The sequence below is a fragment of the Pteropus vampyrus genome, unplaced genomic scaffold, assembly GCF_000151845.1.
Source record: "Pteropus vampyrus isolate Shadow unplaced genomic scaffold, Pvam_2.0 Scaffold183, whole genome shotgun sequence".
Lineage (NCBI taxonomy): Eukaryota > Metazoa > Chordata > Mammalia > Chiroptera > Pteropodidae > Pteropus > Pteropus vampyrus.
Window position 1 is genome coordinate 1,215,641 of NW_011888964.1, and position 19,154 is coordinate 1,234,794.

Sequence of the window (19,154 nt, forward strand, 5' to 3'; positions counted from 1 at the left end):
GAAGGACATTCCTCATCTTGACGGACTCTCCAGGATTACTGAGAAGCCTCGAGTTTGGGGGCTCCAGCAGAGTTACAAGCACACCCTCCTCTATCTGGGAAGGTCAGTGTCTTTGGACATGAACTTGTAGAAGGAGGGGGTAAATGAAGAAGTGGGGAAGTGAGAGCCCATACCTACCCAGTTAGCCAGACCAGCTCAGTCAGGCCTGGTGGTGAGCAAGGTGTATCAGCTTTTCTACCCTCATGGCCTCTTAAGAATGTTGTATTGAAATCAGCAGCTGTGCGCATGCTGCACACTGCACAACCCTAGGGGGAGCTATTTACATGAGCATCTATATGAATGACATCCTCTAGGGCTGTACAGTGCTCTACCTGCATAAACAAATGTAGTAGCCCTGAGCGACATGTACTAGGCACCTCTCTCTCTACTTTGGCAATTTAAACGATCCCAATTATACCTTTGATAACATGAATCAATATTTATTGAATGTCTACCAGTTATCATCTCAAAAAGTTAAGTGAATTTTATTTTACAAAGATTTATCTAAAGATTTATGCATTTTTAAAGTGATTATTAGACTAATGTCACCATTCATGTAATTATTCTACCTAACCACAGTTGAGCATCTAAGTTCTAGGCATGATTCAAAAGGCTAAATTCAATAAATATATCAATCACTATGAATCCCAGAAAACCAATTCCTTCAAAAATAAAAGCTTATGCTTTTTTCAGTTTGTTTATGCCATTTTATATATGCAGATGTTCTCCAAATCCTCTTTATTTGATAGGCACATATCCACTAACACCTGGAGGTGACACCTTGTTCATCCATTTCAAACAATCCAATATACCAGGATGCCCCAGAGAATTTTTATGTACCCCCACCCCCAACACACACTCTTTTTTCCCTCCTATCTCTATCAGGAGAGATGCCAGAAAGTTGAGTTGGCTGTCTCCTGGGCACTCTGGGAAAGCCGTCTTCAGAGTGAGTCCATGGCTCCTTGTCCAAGAAAGAGGGTAGGTAGGCTTGGATTGCTGGATCACTCTGTGGAGGAAATGCTTCTCCATATAAAAGCATTTGATTTAGCCTGTTATATGAGCAAGAAATAAATGAAAATGTGGGAGGTTGTTTGTTATGGAAGCAAGCTTTATTCCGTTAACTGGAAAAGTAAAGAATAGGAATGTATTATCACCGCAAATTTGTGGAGCTGCTCATACAAGTAGGGTTAAATTTTTAATTTTGGAACACGCAATTAAGTGAGCCTCTGCTTCTAGTAATTTTTATCATATTGCTTGCAAATCTTTGATGGCCTTACAATACACATAGTAAGTCACTGTCACTGTTGGAAAATTATGTGCAGTTTCAAACGTTGATAATTAGTTTTTTTTTTTTTAAAAGTCACCCAGGAGGAACCAGTACACACATAGAGTCACGCACGCACGCGCACGCGCGCGCACACGCACACACATACACACACACACACACACACCCTGCTGCAATAGTGGTATACAGAGTCTCAAGTGGCTTTCACCATTTCACCATTTCTATTATCATTATTGGCATCGAGATCTTCCTCACCATTGTGTTTTAAGTTAAGAAGCTTAAAGAAGTCTGAAATAATAATCTTGACTGTTCTCAGACTACAGGAAGAATGAAAGAGTGGTCCCCAGGAAGGTGGTGAGCTGTTTTTTTTCTGAGTCATCATCACGATCTCTCTGTGATGTTTGCCCTATGACCTCATGTGGCGTGCAGTACTATGCCAGGCATGTGTTTGAATGGCCCTTCAGGTCCTCCAGAATTATTGTAGGGATGGAATTTCCTCTTGAGAGTTTATGTGTACGTCAGTATGAAGGACGGCAGCATGATTGAGTGAGCTTTTCATTCTCCTTGAGGATGGGGTTCAGGGTCCATTCCCTGCAGGCTAAGATTTTGCCCTGGGGCAAACCAGTCTTTCAGTTGGACTGACAATGTGAACCAAGCTGGAGGCTAATAGACATAATGTACTAACAAGAGAGGTGAGTTTTGTTAAATTATAATAACAACCATGCTTCCAGGGGTGCTGCAAAAGTCCTTCCTGTCAGATGTACTCAAAATCAACAGCCAAATTACTCCTGCCAAATGCTCTGAGGCTACTGAATAAAGCCCTGCACTATTTAGATAGTAACTCAAACCCTCTTGTCCTGTGCATCAAAAATCATCATGAAAGTTTGTATCAGTGTCCTCAGTAATGCATAGCAATGGTTATTTATTGAGTAACTGCCATGTGTAAGGTAGTCATCTAGGTGCTTCATATGGGCTAGTTATTTAAGCTCATAACAGCCTTTCAAGGTTATAAGGAGAAGCGAGGACTAAGGAGTTGTTATCCCATCTTATGGATGAGGAAACAGATTCAGGATACATAAGCAACTTGCTCAGTGTCACTGCAGTGGTGATGTCAATATGCTTAGTGTTTTTGGGGGAAAAAAAAAAGTAAGACTTACATATGTAAGCTAATTCCAAGATCATGGGTATTTTAAGCAGACTTTTTTACTGGATGAAAGTTAATATGGTAAACATTAAAAAATAGGTATACTCATTAAGCAACTCCCATCATGAATAATTTGGCATTAAAGGGTTTTGAATGATCTCCACCTTATTTTTCTTGGAGGAGTGCCAAGTCCTTAATAAGATTTTCTGCAAAGGAGGAACCTGGGGCTGAATCTCATTTATAGAGGCAAAGATGATTTTCAATCTCACATTTTCAATCTCAAATTCTTACTTTCCACTTGAATTTGCCAATTAACACAGGAATGGCAAATAATGTGAAGACTTAATTTTGAGTTGTCTAAGCCCTACTCATCCCTACTGCAAATCCTTGTTTAGGCTTAAGGCAGGTCGCTGCCGAGTCAGACTTAGTAATGTACCCCCTTGCCTCTCTGGCTCTCGTCACAGCAAGATTTCATATTCATATTGTGGAACAGCTCAATTTGTTTAGTAGTTGATTTAAAATGGGATGAGTGCAGTGCTGTACTGTAGCCCGCTCACAAGAACTGCCTGCACACATCAGTTCCTAATTCTGCGTTCCTTGACAACTCATTGAAAGCTTGAAATCGGCCATTGTGGGAGTATTTATACCCTGGAAATTAGCAAATGCTACAGATCAGGGCATTTATTCCCCCAAAAGGTGATTATTAAACATTTACTAGCACACTCCTGCATAGGTTGCTCAGAAATACCTGCTGTCTTAATTGTGAGTCTCTATGCCACCTTTCTCTGTAGGAGGTGGGGGTTTTTCACCCATTGAAACCAGGCTTGACCACATGACTTGCTTTGGTCAACGGAATGTGACCAGAAATACATGTGTCATTTCTATGCAAAGACCAAAGTGACTTGTTTTTCTTTTCCTTTCGCCACAAGCTGGCATGTCACAGATAGTGCCTGAGTTTTCAATCAGAGTCCTTAAATAAAGAAGACATGAAGCAGAACCACAGCCAACCTGCAAAAGCCATGGACACAAGCAAGGAATAAACCTTTTCTGTCATAAAGATGTGGGACTTGGTGGTTGTTACTCCTAAACATTACTTAGGCTAAGCTGATCGAAACAGCGACTGGGGGTTGTAGGTGAGATGTCACCATAACAGAAAACCTAAATAATGGGGCCCTCACTCGGGGACTCAGGAGTGGGAAGCAAAAAATAAGCTATTGAAGGCTGGAAAAATGGCAGCCCATGTTATCTAGCGGTGACGCATTTGGGAAAACTTTCACCTATGATCACTGAGAAGATAGGTATGTTCTGAATGAGCTTGTGGTTTTAGTCAAAGAGGTTATGAAACAATGTGTTACTCATGGGTCTGTACTTAATGAAGTACTCTAAGAGAAAGTTGAATTTAGGAAAGAATTGTCCATTTTGGAGAGGTCATAGTAGAAATTTCCAGAAATTTGAGAACTCAGAGGACGAGACGATGTAATTGATTCTGATTTCTAAATAATATAAGATAAAACAGGTCTTTGACAAAGGCTAGTTAAAATTCAGTCTTGTGTCAAGGACTAATGGAAGCTATGGTCCCTCTATTAAAACCTCGGAATTGGTTAAAGTGGCACAAATTAAATCTTTTAAATTGGACAAAATGGCTCAAAGAAAAGAGATTCTAAGTCTGGTTTTCTCATCAAAGCCAGATAAATACAAGACACCTCCAATTAAGTCTAGACAGCATCCTAACTAGAAAGGAATCATAGATGTAGCCATTGGCACATGATTAATTTGAGATTCTATCACTAGCAACTAAAAGCATTCTCCATAATAAACTGCATCACAGGGTTATTGACAGAATAAACGGATTGTACACATAAAGCAATTACCCAAGTTCTTGGCACGTAGTAAGTGTTCAATAAACAGAAAATTTTATAAAATCTGTTGTAAGCCAAGAGTAGTTCTCAAAAGTAACAGAGGCCACAGAGCAGATAAGAAGGGACCAAAGAAATCTCAGTTCAATGCTAATAATTTCAGCAAATATTAATAGACTGGGCAATAGATGTGGTGGGAAGAAATTGAGTTGTAGAATCGGAGAGACTTGAGTTTGAAATTCACCTCTGCCACTTGATGAGCTGAATGACATTGAGCAAATTGCACAATTCTAGATGTTGGCTCTCATCTATAAAGTGAGGATATAATTTTCTTTTAATGATTAAAATAAATAATAAAGCATGACACATCATTCTAGACACCTAGACTTTCAATAAATAGTGGACATCTCCTTCCTCCTAAAGCTCCTGGTAAGACCAGCACTGAAAGCTGGTCCCTCTTTACAGAATATAATTTTTTTCCTGTCAAAGGACAGCATGGGGGTTACTGCCCACAAAGGATCCTCCCCTGCAATGCCTTAGAAGGTTAGGAAGGCTGTTCAAGGGTTGGGAAGACAGGTTCATTGTTTTATACCCAAAATGCTGTCTAATGAATATTTAATAATTGTGCTAAGATTCAAACAAATGAGGAAATTTGATTTGCCTCAGAAGAAAAAACAGTATCACGACAACTAACAGTAGAGCCCATTTGTCCTGGGTACCACAAAACCCTGTTAGTTGACCTCATCCATGATTCCAAGGTTAGGTACTGAGTAATCTGTCACAGATAACTCATAGCATTGCCATTGATGGCCCCTGTTGTCTAAGAATTGTCTTTTGCCTAAATTGGTGCAATAAAACTGAATTAAAGAATACATATTTCAGGATATTCCATGCTTCAGGTAATGACTTTTCTCCCTTGCTGGCCGTGAAGAAGAAGCACGAAGCTTCAGGACAGTTGGCTGTCATTTTGGAACTATGAGTGGAACCAGCCCTGAGATGAAGCCAGATGCCGAGAATAGGAGCACTTAGAAATAGAAGGCACTCATATCTGATGACATCTTTGAGCTGATAATCCTACGCCACCTGGATCCCACCCTACTTTGGACTTACAGTTACATGAGGTAATGGATGTTGGCTTATTTTTCTGCCAGGCTTTCCATCAGTAGCAACTGATCAGTCACAAGAAAGGGCAGCACCAAAGAGCAGAGTACACCAGGGTGGCTGAGAGTCACAGCCCTGAACTCTAGCCACCCAGGTTCATATCCTCCTTCCACCTCGTGCTAGCTGTGTGGCCTTGGGAAACTTACTCAACCCCTCTGCGCTTCAGTTTTTGCAGCTGAGAAATACTGATGATAATGAATCTTACCTCATAGAATTCCTGAGAGGGTAAATTTGCGTAACACACAACACAGTGCCTGGCACGCAGTAGGGTTCAGTGCACTCTGACTCATGATCACGATCACCTCCAGTTGAGCAGGGCGCCTTAGAACCCGCAGACTGAGCCTGAACTGGGCTGTCAGTTCTCTCCTTGACTCTTTTTCACTTTAGGTTTTACTTTCATCCTCTTTCCCGATCATCTCTCCTTCCCTCGTTCCTTTCACTAGCCATAATTGGCATCGATTGATAGCATGATTTGCTGTATTTTAAAATATGTAATTTTACATCTCTTCTTTTTAATTTAAGAAGTCAAAAAGGAGAACATTTTATATTTCCTTCAATAAAAAAGAACACTTCGATTTGCTTTTTATATATCCCCATTACATTCACCTGCTTGGCTTTGGTCCAGTGTTCCACTCTGTCAGAATAATTTTAAATGTTGACACTGTCAGTTATTGGATTTGCCATCCTTCCTGGCTTTATATCATCTGCCAAGTCCTGGACAAAACCTGAAATCTCTATCAGTTATCAGGCTAGGTGGTGTGGGGGAAATCTCTAAGTCAATGCCTCTCAGGCTTTAGTGAGCATGTTGAAACACAGATTCCTTGACTCCAGAGACTCTGGTTTAGGAAGTCTGTAGTAGGACTGAGATTTTGCATTTCTAACAAGCTCGCAAGTAGTGCTGAGTATGGCTGACCTAAATAATTGTGGCTTTATCAAATTAGTAGTCTATTTTTCTCTTATGTTGCAGAAATCCATAGGCAGGTGGTCCAGGGCTGTCCAGGGTGGTCCAAGGTGTCAGAACCGAGGCTTCTTCTATTTCTTTTCTGCTGTACATGGCATGTTGTTTCCTATTCCAAAATGGTTGCTTGAGCCCCAGCCATCATGTCCATATTCAAGCCAGTAAGAATGAAGAAGGAGGGGGAGTGGGATGGATGCCCTTTCTCTTTATAAGGGCATGTCCCAGAAGTCGTATATGGCACTTCTATTTATGTCTTCTTGCACATAACTTTGTCACATAGCCAAGTCACACTAGCTGCAAAGAAATCTGAGAAATATAGTTTTTATTTTGGGAGTCATGTGCCCAGCTAAAAACCAGGAGAATGACCACATTAGAGGAGAATACATTTCTGACGTTACCGATTTTCAATGCAGTGATAGCCCACCTGTTTCCAGCTATAGAGACCTATGATCTCAACCCCTACCATGTGCTAGGCAGTTAATATAAAATTCTAAATTTCTCTGTATTAGTCTGCTCAGGCTGCTCTAACCGAACACCACAGAGCAGGTGTCTTAAACAATAGAAATTTACTTCTCACAGAAATCTGTAAAGTCCAAGATCATCAGTTGTGTTAGCCGCCTTCTCTCTGTATCCTCATATAGTGGCTAGGGTGGCGGGGAGGGAGAGAGGAGAGAGGGTGAGGGAGAGTGAGGGTGAGGGTGCTTTGGTGTCTCTTCTGATAAGGACAGCAATTCCATAAGATCAAGGCCCCTTACGACTTTATTTAATCTTAATTACCTCCTTACAGGCTCCATCTCCAAATACAGGCACACCATAGGGGTTAGGGCTTCAGTTTGGGGGAGATCATAATTCAGTTTACAGGATCCCTCTATATGTAAGTGTTATTCCTTTCATTTGAGAGTTCAGGAAATCATGCATGTCTTGGAGAGTTTTAATGACTTCTTGAGCTGATAATCCTACGACACCTGGAGGTCCCAAAGTAACTAAATGCCCAAATCAAGATTCAAATCAGCTCTGTCAACGCCCAGGGTCCTTCTAAAGCATAATTCTGCATCAGAGTATTGTACATTTGTTTGCAGGATGTGTCTTGAATCAGCCAACTACTGTTGCATAATGTACAGCCACAAAAATCTCAGAGATAGGCTTCTGTTTCACTCCTGTGTCTGCATCAGCTGGGGACCTGCTGATCTAGGCCGGGCAGGACTGGGTGCCTCTGAGCTGCAAGCTGGGTCAGCGTGTGCTGCATGAGTCACTCATCTTCCTTGGACCTATGAACTTGTCAGGGTACAGCCTTCTGCCCAAGGCAGACCAAGCTGTGCAAGCACATTTCAACCCCTGCCTGCAGTGGGTCTGCTTCCATTCTGTAGCCAGAGGAGGTCATGTAACCAAGACCAAGGAAAGCAGTATAAGCATCCCGGGAGGGAGTGAATATTTTTGAATGCGTTCTAATCTACCCCAAACTCCTAGGCAGATGACTTGGAGTAGAACGAGCATGAGACTGAGAATCAGGAGTCCTGAGTTGAGATCCCAGGTCTGCCATTAACGACTTGCGTTAACCTGGGACACATTATTAATCCTTTCTGGGTTTCAAAGGTCTTGTCAAGTTTTGACTTAAGAAGCTATGGCTCGAAGAAGCAAATCAATGCCTTTCAAACTTCTAATCTCCTCTGAATGTAGCTCAGTTTTGACTAATTCTGAGCAGAAATACACACATAGCCCTGGAGCCCCTTCCGAACTGTTGGGCTAATGTTCATGGCTTTGCTAATGATTAAACTGGAGCACAGTGCAGCTGGTCCCACTAGTCACAGGAAGGCTCAGAAAGCTAGGAAGCCATTGGGAAGCCATTGATGCTATGACCTTCTGCTCTCAGGGCCCTAGTGCAGGCTGTGCTTCTGCTCAGACAGGTAAGCTTTAATTGTGGTGATTTATGACAATGCCTCTGAGTGCGCGGGTAAACATGCTACGGTTTATCTCACTGAATTTATGAAGTCTGATTAATCTCCCAGTCCCCAGCAGATTCTGTTCTGAGAAATGGAGCGAGACTGCCAGGCTTTGCTGTGAATTATGCAGGGAGATTTCGTGGCCTGGGAATCATCTGGAATGCCCACAACCTGATCTCTTTAGTCCTGTGGACCTTTGGGTGGATTCTCTGCAATTAGACCGGATGACTAGGGAGAGACCCTTCACAGTATGCGCGACGATAACAGCGGCCGAAGTTAATTGAGCTAGTACCGTGTGTCAGGCACTCTGCTGGGTCCTTCCCACACACCAGCCCAAGTATTGGAAGGAGCACGTACTTTCCACTTGGACAGATGCCAGTTCAAATTCTAACCTCACGATTCTCAGGCGGTGTGATCTCGGATGCGGAGGGCGGGCCCGGCCGGTGTTCCCCCTCCGACTTCTCTGCCGCCACCAGTTCTGCACCATGGACAGTTCCTGCCATGCTGACCAATCGCATTTTGGTGGGAGAGAGAAATATGTAAACAACGAATTATATTGAAAGTAAAATCCATGGTGGCTTTAGGCTGCAGACTGAAAGACTCAATTTATCCACATCACTGGGGATCAATCTCTCTTGAAACGATTTGGGTTATAAAGACACTTCCAAATTTCGGAAGTGTTGCTGTGTTTTTTTTGTTTTTTTTTTTTGAAATTCGCAAGTGAGGTGGAAGCGGTTATGGTGTAGTGGAAAGAGCACTCAGAGCAGTCAGGAGACCCGAATTTGAGTCCCGATTGTGCTGACTGTAAAATGTGTGACTTGGGACAAAGGCAGTAGACATTCTGAGTCTCAGTTTCCTTACCTGTGCAGTGAGGAAGTCTGCACAGACTTCTTACAGAGATCCTAGGAGATAAAAGCTGTCAATGACTAGTAACTCCCATATTACAGGTGGGGAGACCAAGGACATGAGCATCAGAGTGGAACAGGAGAAACCTGGTTCTCTAGCATCTCTCCGACCTCGTCGTGGTCCACTGTCCCCGCTCCTCCCAGCTCCAGCCACAGTGGCGTTTGGTCCTTCGCTTGCATAGGCCGAGCGCATTCCCACCTCGTGGCCTCTGCCCTTTCTACTTCCTTTCCCTAGGATGTTCTTCCCGACATTTCATGTTCTTCGAGAATGGGTCGGCTCCTTCTTGTCATTCAGGTCTCAGCGCTGACATCACTTTCTCAGAGAGGCCTTCTGTAGACACTCTCTCCCGGCTTCCTCTCACACGCCATCCTGTTGCATCTTCACATGGCATTTACACTTCCTGGGATTATCTTTATTTATTGGCTTTGTTAATTGTCTTCCACTACTCTTTCTCCTTGAGAAGAGAGACCCTGCATGTCTCATTTTCCGCTACGTCTTTAACGCCAAGAGCAGGATTTGACACCTGGTGGACACACAATAAATAGTTTTTTAATGAATGAATTAGCATGTATAGATTTAACTTATTTTTAAATGCTTTATCATATGCCATATGAATCTACCTTAATTCAGGCCTTTAGAGATGGACACTCGGTTAGTTTTCTCCGTTTCTTTTCTACTTTTCTTTATTTTTATTAGTATTATTATTTCTGCTACAACAGACAAACGAGTATGATCTTAGGTTCTCTCCATAGAGCACCTCTTTAGCAGTGGGCTTGCTGGATCAAAGGCCAGGCACCTTTACAGAACGTGATGTGTACTGACAGGTTTCTCTGTAAGATGTTTCTATCAGTTCACGCTCCCATCAACTCCGTGTGACGACACCAGACCGGGGCTCCCTCTACCCCCCTGCCAATAACATGTTCTTGCCGAGGAGCCCTTGCTGCCTCCCCACACACTCTCCAAAGCGTTCCAGCTTCTTTACTCCATGCCCGAGGAGAGGCTGTGAGGGCTGCAGTGCTGCTCGGTTTCTCTGCCATCTCTATGCTCTTCTACGTGTCTTTTTCCCTCTCTCTGTTTGGGTAGCGTTCTGTAGTCTGTTATGGCAAAAGAAGGGACATTTTAAATACATGTTAGTGTCTCTAGAGATTATTTATTATTCAGCAAATATTCATTCCCTTCCTTCTGCCCCCAGGAAGCCAGAAAGCACTGTCTTCACTCCCCGACTTTAGCCTTGGCCATGTGGTTAGCTTTGGCCAATAAGATGTTAGCAGATGTGCTGTGAGCAGAAGCTTGAAATGTGCTCGCATGGTTGGGCTTACTCTCTAGTGCACCTGTCTTCTGCCATGAGAATAACATGCCTTAGGAAGCTCATACCATGGAGGATGAGAAACATATGAAGCATACCTGGACCCAACTCGGACTTGAAGTTAAACCTAAAGGAGGAGGTCAGCCTAGATGAACAAAACTTAAGCTGTCTTGTAGATATGTAAGTTTATTGTCATGTGACACTGAGGTTTTTTGTTCTTATTTGTTACACAGCAAAAACTGACTGATACAAAGCTCCGCTTGAAAATGGAGCTTCCGTTTTCCAGCACCTTGGCACTTCCCATGTCAAATACTAAACACCTCCTAAGGCAGTGATAGCAGAGAAATATTTAAAACCACTCATATTCACTTCACATGGGTTTTGTTGGTCTTTGAGGAAAACATAGGGCTAAATGAGCCCTAGGTGGGGCGAGGAAGTAATACCACCACTGGAGCATGGACAAGGGTATGAGCAAGGAATGTGCAAGACCTGTTCTAGGACTAGTGAACAGGCGATGTGGTGAAAACAGGTAAAGGCCTAAGATTACGTGCACCAAGTAGAAGAGGCTGGCTGGCAACTTTATTCGTGATTTTATTGTTTCTATTGAGAACGTCATTATTAAGCTGTACTTAACATAGTGCCAGCCCACATTTTTGCTCCTTAAATATGGTGTGAATGTGACTTTGCAGTCACAGAAAACAGACTTCAATTGTAGTGCTCAGAAGTCATCTTGAATGTGGCCTCCAACCTATCTGTTCTTTAGTAGAATTCCATTTTAAACAATTGTTTTGCAAGAAGTTTTTGGCATTTAAGCAAATCATTTATACTAGCATGTGCTCATTTAGTTTTAAATATTTAACATCATGAAAAGTCATACAGATGGGACTTTGACTTCTGCATTCAGCATTTTCTGGTTGTGTGGCCTTGAGCAAGTTACTTTACCTTCATAAGATGCAGTTTCTTCATCGAAAAGCAGGGTGAATGAAATCCATCACCTAAGGTTGCCATAATGTTTCAACGAGGTGATGCAGATGGAGCCCATAGCATTGTCCCTGGACCAAGGTGGGGCTCAGTCAATGCCATCTTCTCCCCTCTAGTTAAAGAATTATTGAGAAGCAAGAGGAAACGGTGAGGCAGATGCCGCTCTGGGCGCAGTGGAGGAAACAGGATCCTCGTCCTCGAAAATCTCAAAGACCAGGAACGAGCGAGCCAAGACGGGCTACACGAAGCGAGGCCTGAAATGAGGGCTGTCCCTTCAGTGTTGGGCCCCCGCCTTTGTGTCTGCCCAGAGCAGCGGGACATTCATAAGCAGTGGTCATGCTCCAATCACGCAGTCACCTCCACGAGACCGACCGATCCATCGGTGGGCACCTGGCCCTAAGTGGGTCACTCGGTCCGCTGGGATTTCATACTGCTTCTGGAGAGCGAGTGGACTTGCTCCAAGCTATGGGTCACTCCTTTTTCTAAAAAAAAAAAAAAAAAAATGAGTTTTTGGTTACTAGGAGTCTCATATGCACATCTTTAAAGGAGAGAGAATCTTTTGCTCCTGTCCCACCTCTGTTTCTGTTTCACCTTGAGGGGTCGATTTGCATTTTGCAGTCAGAGCCGGAAGCACAGATTAGCCTGGATCTATTACTGGGAGTTTTCGCCGTGTGTTGAAGGGTGTAGACTGGCGTTCGTGTCTCTCTTCCTGGCTTCCTTTTTTCCCCCCAAGGGCTGATTGAGTAAACTGAGCCCAGCCGGACCCTAGACAGACCACTCCTGTCTCTCTTGTCCTCTTGCTTCTTCCGCGGGCCGCATTGCGCAATGGGACCTTCTGCAGTGATGGAGATGTTTCACGCCTGCACTGTCCAATAGGGAGCCACGAATGGGCTGAGAATGGAGGGGAGGTGGGCTGGGACAATGCACGGAAGGTGATGTAAAAAAAATAATAATAATAACCTAGGGTAAATTAGTAGGTATCTTTATAAAAATATAGGGAGGTAAACTTATCTATAGACTACATTCTTGAAAGGGAATTAAAAAATTAACACAAAATTTTCCCAGCTTCATTGAGATATAAGTGACATTTAATACGGTGTAAGTTTAAAGTACATGATGCATTGATTTGATACACATATATCGTGATCTCATCTTGATGAATTGACTCTTTTCTAATTATATAATGACTTTTTTGTCCCTTGTTACTGTTTTCGGCTTAAAGTCTTTCGTGTGATATAAATGTAGCCGTCTCTGTTCTCTCATGATTTCCACTTGCATGCAGAGTACCATTTTCCATCCCCCTTCTTTGAACCTGTGTGTGTCCTTACAGCTGATGAGAGTCTCTCACAGGCAGCATGTAGTTGGGTCTTGGTTTTTTGTTTTTTTTTTTTAATCCATCCAGCCTCTCTATGTCCTCTGAGTGGAGAGTTCAATTTATTTACACTTAGAGTACTTATCGATAGGTAATGACTTACTAACGCCATCTTATTGTTTTCTAGCTGTTCTGTACTTTCTTTATTCTTTCTCCTTCTCTTGCAGTTTTTGGTGAGAATTCATGAATTGATGATTTTCCATAGTGGGATGCTTTGATCTCCTTCTCTTCATCGTTATCTTTTGTGAATCTACTGTTGGTTTTTGCTTTGTGGTTACTATGAGGCTCCCAGGAAGCATCGTATCGATACAGCAGTCTATTTTATGCTGATGGCAATTTAACTTCGATCACACAAAAACTTTACCTTTGAAGAGAATTTTTGTAAATATACTCAAATGCTGTGCATTCTCTAGAAGGGACTGTTTCAAACGGATGCTAACGCTCGACTGTATTGTCTAAAGGAGCTGTTCACTTAATTTGAGAGACCTGGAGAGAGTTTGTTAGGTGGCTGAGAAGTTGAAGGCAGGGCCGCCAAGAATTCTATTCTTCTGCAGATGAAAAGAGCCCTTTTTTGAGGGATAGTTCTTACTTCTTTTTACATAAGAGGTGGCAAGTCCTTTTAGGACGAGTCCTGTGGCTGTTTCAGCTTGGTGCCTCAACGCCTAGCGCAGTGCTTGGGTAGCCTAAGCTCTTCAATTTTATGCTAGTACCGTATTTAATGTTTATTAGTAAATAGTGGACAAATTTCGTCGTGTGTATTTTTTGTCATTGTTTTTATGCTCTAAGGCAGGGGTACTTATCCTAACTGCACATCAGAATCTTCCGGGGGTCTTTATCAGTTCTCAGATCCTCATTCCTCCACATTCTGGCTGGCTTGGTCTGGAGAGCCTGCATGAGGCGATGGTTACAGCTCCCTGCTGGTTCTGAGTGGCCAGAGGTGGGATCCACTGGTGCGGAGCATATGGATGAATCAGCAGAACTGGATTCTGGTTCGTGTTGTGTTACCACCGTTGATTCCCAAGGTGGCCCCATACACGGAGGGTAAAGGGAGACCGTAGGAAGGCAGGCCACTCCAGATCGGTTGGTGGCAGGTTTAAGAAGCAAGGGAACTTACCTGCAAGGCTTGTCTTGGGCAGCTGCAAGACAAGTAGGTCTCCACACTTGCCCACCAGAATCTTCAAAGTTTATGTAGCTGCCTTAGCAGGGTTTAGCTGCATACACCATGCAGCTGGCCTCGGCAGCACCTTACTATCTCAAGCCTGTGTCCTCAGGTAGCTTTCAGCGTGGGAAGGCAAGTGGCGTGCACATTCCAAGGATAGGGGAGGGGGCGAGGAGCCGCCAGTTGTCCAGGTCCAGCTTGCAAGTCAGCCAGTGGTCGTGTCCTCTCACTGACCTCCTCCAACATCAACTCGCCGTGTGACCTGGGGCAAGGCCTTGGCTTTCTCATCTGTAAAATGTGAGTGTTGGATTAGAATGGTCGGTTTTAATCATTTTAGTCCAGGAACCCATTAACGATGCTGATCCTCTCTCTAAGAAAATATACCTATGCTTATTTACACGAAATTTGCATCCTATTTCAAGGAATTCATGAAACCTCTTGTGTTGGTTCAGGATTCTTTTGTGGTTACAAATGATAGGGACTCAGTTCAAAATGGCATATGCTAAACTGCAATGTAGTGAATGGTTCGTGGTCCTCAAAAGTTTTAGGCATGGCTGGGTTCAGGAGCCCAAAGGATGGCATCGGGAGCCTGTTTCCTTCTCTCTCTCGGCCCTGCTCTCTGAGCTGTTGGCCTTCTTTTCAGGAAAGGTCTGGCCAGGCGATTGCAGACAAGTCCATCAGCGTGCAAGCTGACCTTCCGCCAGCTGGGCAACCCCAACATAAAGAGCACAACCCTCTCACGGTTCTGTTCAAAGTCCAGCCCAGGCCTGACACCATCCTGTGGGCAGTGGGATGTAAGCCGGATTGGCCACATGCCTGTCGTTGTGACATGGGATGGATTGGCCCTACCTGAACCATGTGGAGAGCGGAACAGGGGTGGTTCCCCAAAAGAAAATTACGGTATCGTTACCATGAGATGGGGCAGTGGATACTGGGAAGGCACAACTGTGACACCCATCTCACATTTGAAGTCTGTGTTCTGTGGAACCCCTAGGGGTACATGGCTCCAGGCTGAAAACTAGACTCATGAACCCTGAGGTCCCTCTCAGCACTAGTAGTCTACACTGATAGGTAACGCGGTGTAGACTACTCTTAGGAGCCCTGGTTTTGAAATATCTGTCTGTCTGTCTATCTATCTATTGTTTTCTCCTTATATGTTTAATTTTATATTCCACTCGCGTTTTCGGAAGTGCCAGTTATGTGCTATATCTGTTAGCTTCATTGTTTTGGACGGCAATTATGAAGCTCAAGATGGCTTTGGAACTTGGAAAAAACCCGCGGAGGAAACATAATAGCTTGGGACTTGAACCTTGGCCTCCCAATTCCAAGCACGGTGACATTCCCACAAAAATACTGTCTGACGTCTTATATTTCTTTTTTCTGTTTTGAGAGATTTGTCCCATGGAGCTCCGATTAAATCGAATAAATGATTCTTCCTCGATCGTTTAGGTGGCATTGTTTTCCTAGAGTCACAGCCTTGTACCTCATCATCTCATGAAATAGTAGTTTTTGTTTATAGCTGATCCTTTTATTTTAGAAAATAATATATCCAGTGATTCTTACCTGCCTCTTGGGTGTACACTTATCTAGCTCATATTACCTCCTGTGATCCAGGAAGTGAGCCTCAGCTTAGGGGACATGTCTGCAATCAGTGTGACAATTAGGGCTCTGTCCAGAGAACCCTGGGTGATTAGGGGGAGCGAGGATTGATAGGTTTGGCACACTGCAGCAGCTTGAGATTCCTGAAATGCTAAGACCAGGAAAAATGACCTATCTTTTCAAAGAGAGTGTAATTTCAAAGGCAGTGGTCCAGCTCAGAGAAAAAGGATACGATTTTTGTCTGAACTATCAAATAATTTAGCTATTTAATTATCTAGGATTGCTAATGGTGTCTAACGGGATAAATAGATCCACTGCTTAAGGTGCCAAAGATTTATTGCTTGGCTTCCGCAGGTATTTGAGATGAGTCTGAAGGAGGAACAAAACATGCCTTCTTAATGTGTGCAGAAATTTTGCCGAAGGAAAGGAATAAAGTGAATGATGTGGAAAAAATGTATTAACTAACATTATTCCATTATAATCCGTGGTAAAGTACATGGCGGATAAGTGATGACTTCTCTAAATAGGTTCTCACGGCCCACGCCACAGTTCCAGCCCTCCTGTCTTTGAACTCTTCAGAGTAGTCGACATTTATGATCACGTGCCGTTTCTCTAACAGCTCTCCCACAGCCTCTCCGCCCAGAGGCCTGGGTCGGAGTCCCAGCTCCGGCCCTTGGCAGGCTTATTCATTAACCACCGCTAACATCTTGCAGTATTTCCTTCTGGTCTTGGTCTTAATGCATTTTTAATTATTGAGATGTTATTGCATAATTTTGCCTCCTGCCTTCCACACCTAACATAAGCTCTTCATTTGCCCGTGTTATTGAAACCTCTTCATGCATCATTTTCGACGACTGCATGTTATACCGTGGCGTGGACGTACCATGATGTTCCTCTTCCTTCCTCTGCTGTCGGGAGTCTCACCCAGAGGGTGAGCGGAGGGCAGGTGGAGCTATGGAAGGGGGAGGGTTGGAAGGGACCAGGGTGACCGAGAACTGTTTTTATTAAATGATTTTCTTAGGTGGAGAGCAAGCGGCATCGCCGAAGAAGAGGACTCTGGGTCTTTTAGTTCAGTGTCCTCATTTCGTGGTTGAAGAATCGGAAATTTAGGTGACATGACTTCACCAGGTTCCCCCTCCCCATCCCCAGCCTCACCTGGGGCTCTAACTCTCAGTCAAGAGCTCTCTCTCTTTTCTAGTCAGACCTCTAACCACAGCCATGTGGTGCCTGAACCTGGGCTAAAACCCACTCCCAGGAGAAAGTTTCCTTAGGAAATAGAGATCTAGTCGTGAAATACATTTGGCAGTTCATTCGTTACAAATTGTCAGTGTGATTAGTGATTACTGGCTGCTGACTGAAAATGACTTCCTGCCTCCCCAAACAAAGCAAATTAAGGGGAACAGATGATGTAACCCTGTTCAAAAAAAAAAAAAAAAAAGCCATTGAAATGTTTCCCAAAGAGAGGAAGCTATTATTATCCCAGACTTATAAATGGGGAGATGAGAATAGAGAGACTGTGCGACTCGTCCAAAGCAATCAGCCCAAATTAGAAGTCAGGATTTCTGATGACCACCCAAGGGCAGGAACTCTGCTGGCAGTTGGCTTGGCCAGGATAGGGAGGGCCAAGTTAAACAGGACACAATTAGGGATAAAATTCCCATGCTTTCTCCTGCTCTGTGACCCCGTGACCAAGAAGCTCTTGGCTGCTGTGCCAACCGTCTGACCCTCACGCAGTCAGTAAGACGACGCGGCAGCGGTTGGGAGGGGTCGACCTCCGCTGCTTCCTAGCTGTGCTACCCTGGGCAAGTGGTGTCACCACTCTGACCGCAAGTGTCCCTTCTGGAAAGGGGGAAGAGAGCTAAGCGCCCTCCCAGCTCAGTGACTCAAGATATAAAGCGAGCGGTACGTTTCCAAAAAGACATTTATGTGCCAGGTGATAGAATGCCAGTGCCAGAGGTTAGGCAAAAGGGAAATTCATACCACCTTTTCCTGAAAAAGGTAGGGTAATAATAAAATAAATAACACTTGCTTACAGTCCCCACGAGACAGGGAGCCCCAGCCTTGTACGACTTATCTCATTAAATCCTTGCAAATTACGAGGTGCCCAGTTTTAGCAATCTCGTTTGCTACTGGGCAAACCGGGGCCTACAGAGCAGGATGTTACCAGGCGGAACTGGAGGGCCTCGCTCTCCAGATCCAGAGCCCCGACTCCAGGCCTCCATGCTTTTCTGCCTTCTGGAGTTGAGAAAGGAGAGACCCAGGCATTTTGTAAAGCACTGGCATCCTGACATTGCGACATTGTGACAGAGTTTTCTCTCCCTTCAAGGACTTCTGTATTTTCTCTTAAAGCCTTCAACAGGTTGGACAATGCCCACCCGCATTGTGAAGGGTCATCCAATTAATGGCCGCTGAGTTCAAAGTTAGTGACATCTGAAAAATACTTTCACAGCAATATCTAGACTGGTGTCGAACCCAAGACCTGGGCACCATGGCCCAGCCCAGCCGACACATAAAATGGACCGTCACAGCTTCTCAAGCAGAGCCTGGGTCCGATTTGACTCATGTCCCCAGGGTTGAATGCCGTGCCCTCTGCAGGAGGTGCTCAGGACAAGGAGGTGAATGAATGAGTCAAAACTCTAAGGCTCCCAGAGTGATGTTGGAGGAAGCATAGTGGGAGAGAAAGAACATTATGCTCTGTGAAGATCGGACATGAGTCCAAGAAGCAGTTGGAAATCATTGAAGAGTCACAGATTAGGGAGGCGAATATGGCAGTGACATGCAGGGACACTGGCCAAGATGTGGCCTCCCCACGACCTTGCCGATGTGTCTCATCAAAGCATCCCTGGTGGGGATCCCCACCAGCTGAGATGCCATAGAGTGAGGGCTGAAGTGGAAAGTGTCCTGGCCTGGCCACCAGGAGGTCTAGACCCTGTGCTGTCCCTGCCACCAACAAGCTGTGTGCCCTTGGCAGGTTGCCTCACCTCTCTGGACTCAGGTTCTACTTCTGTGGGATGGTCATAAACGGGCCATCTGTAGACAGGATCCAGCCTGCAACTGGGATCGTTGATCCAGGGAAATTTTTTAAAAAGTTTAAACGAAATGCCAATATTTTTAAGTAGGTAGATTTCATAGGAAAGTAAGGATGTATGGCTTCTCTGAAAAATTGAGGAGGGCCTGACTTCATCTGGTCATTTGGGCCCCTGGAACCCCACGTTTGTAAGGGTTTTCCTTACATTATCAACAAGCAATTATCTGGACGTTCACTGGGTGTCTTACAATTCGACTCAGTTCTGGTACCTGTCTACCCAGAGAGTGTCAGATTCCACAGGTTAAGGGCTCAGTCCTACAAGACTGTCCCCCCAACCCCCCACTTCAGACATTAGACACCAGCCCAGGGTGTCACCTGTGCTTCTGATGGACTGAATACAGATTGGAGGTGCCAAAGACC

General features: G+C 44.2%; 1 long non-coding RNA gene across 1 annotated transcript in view; it reads left to right on the forward strand.

Annotated features, from left to right (window-relative positions):
• Positions 1-7,931: 7,931 nt before the first annotated feature.
• The window catches only part of LOC111746315, a 22,920-nt gene continuing 11,697 nt past the window's right edge, over positions 7,932-19,154 (forward strand). Inside the window, exon 1 of the long non-coding RNA XR_002783042.1 lies at positions 7,932-8,347. This is a non-coding gene — a long non-coding RNA (uncharacterized LOC111746315). The remainder of the gene's footprint in view (positions 8,348-19,154) is intronic.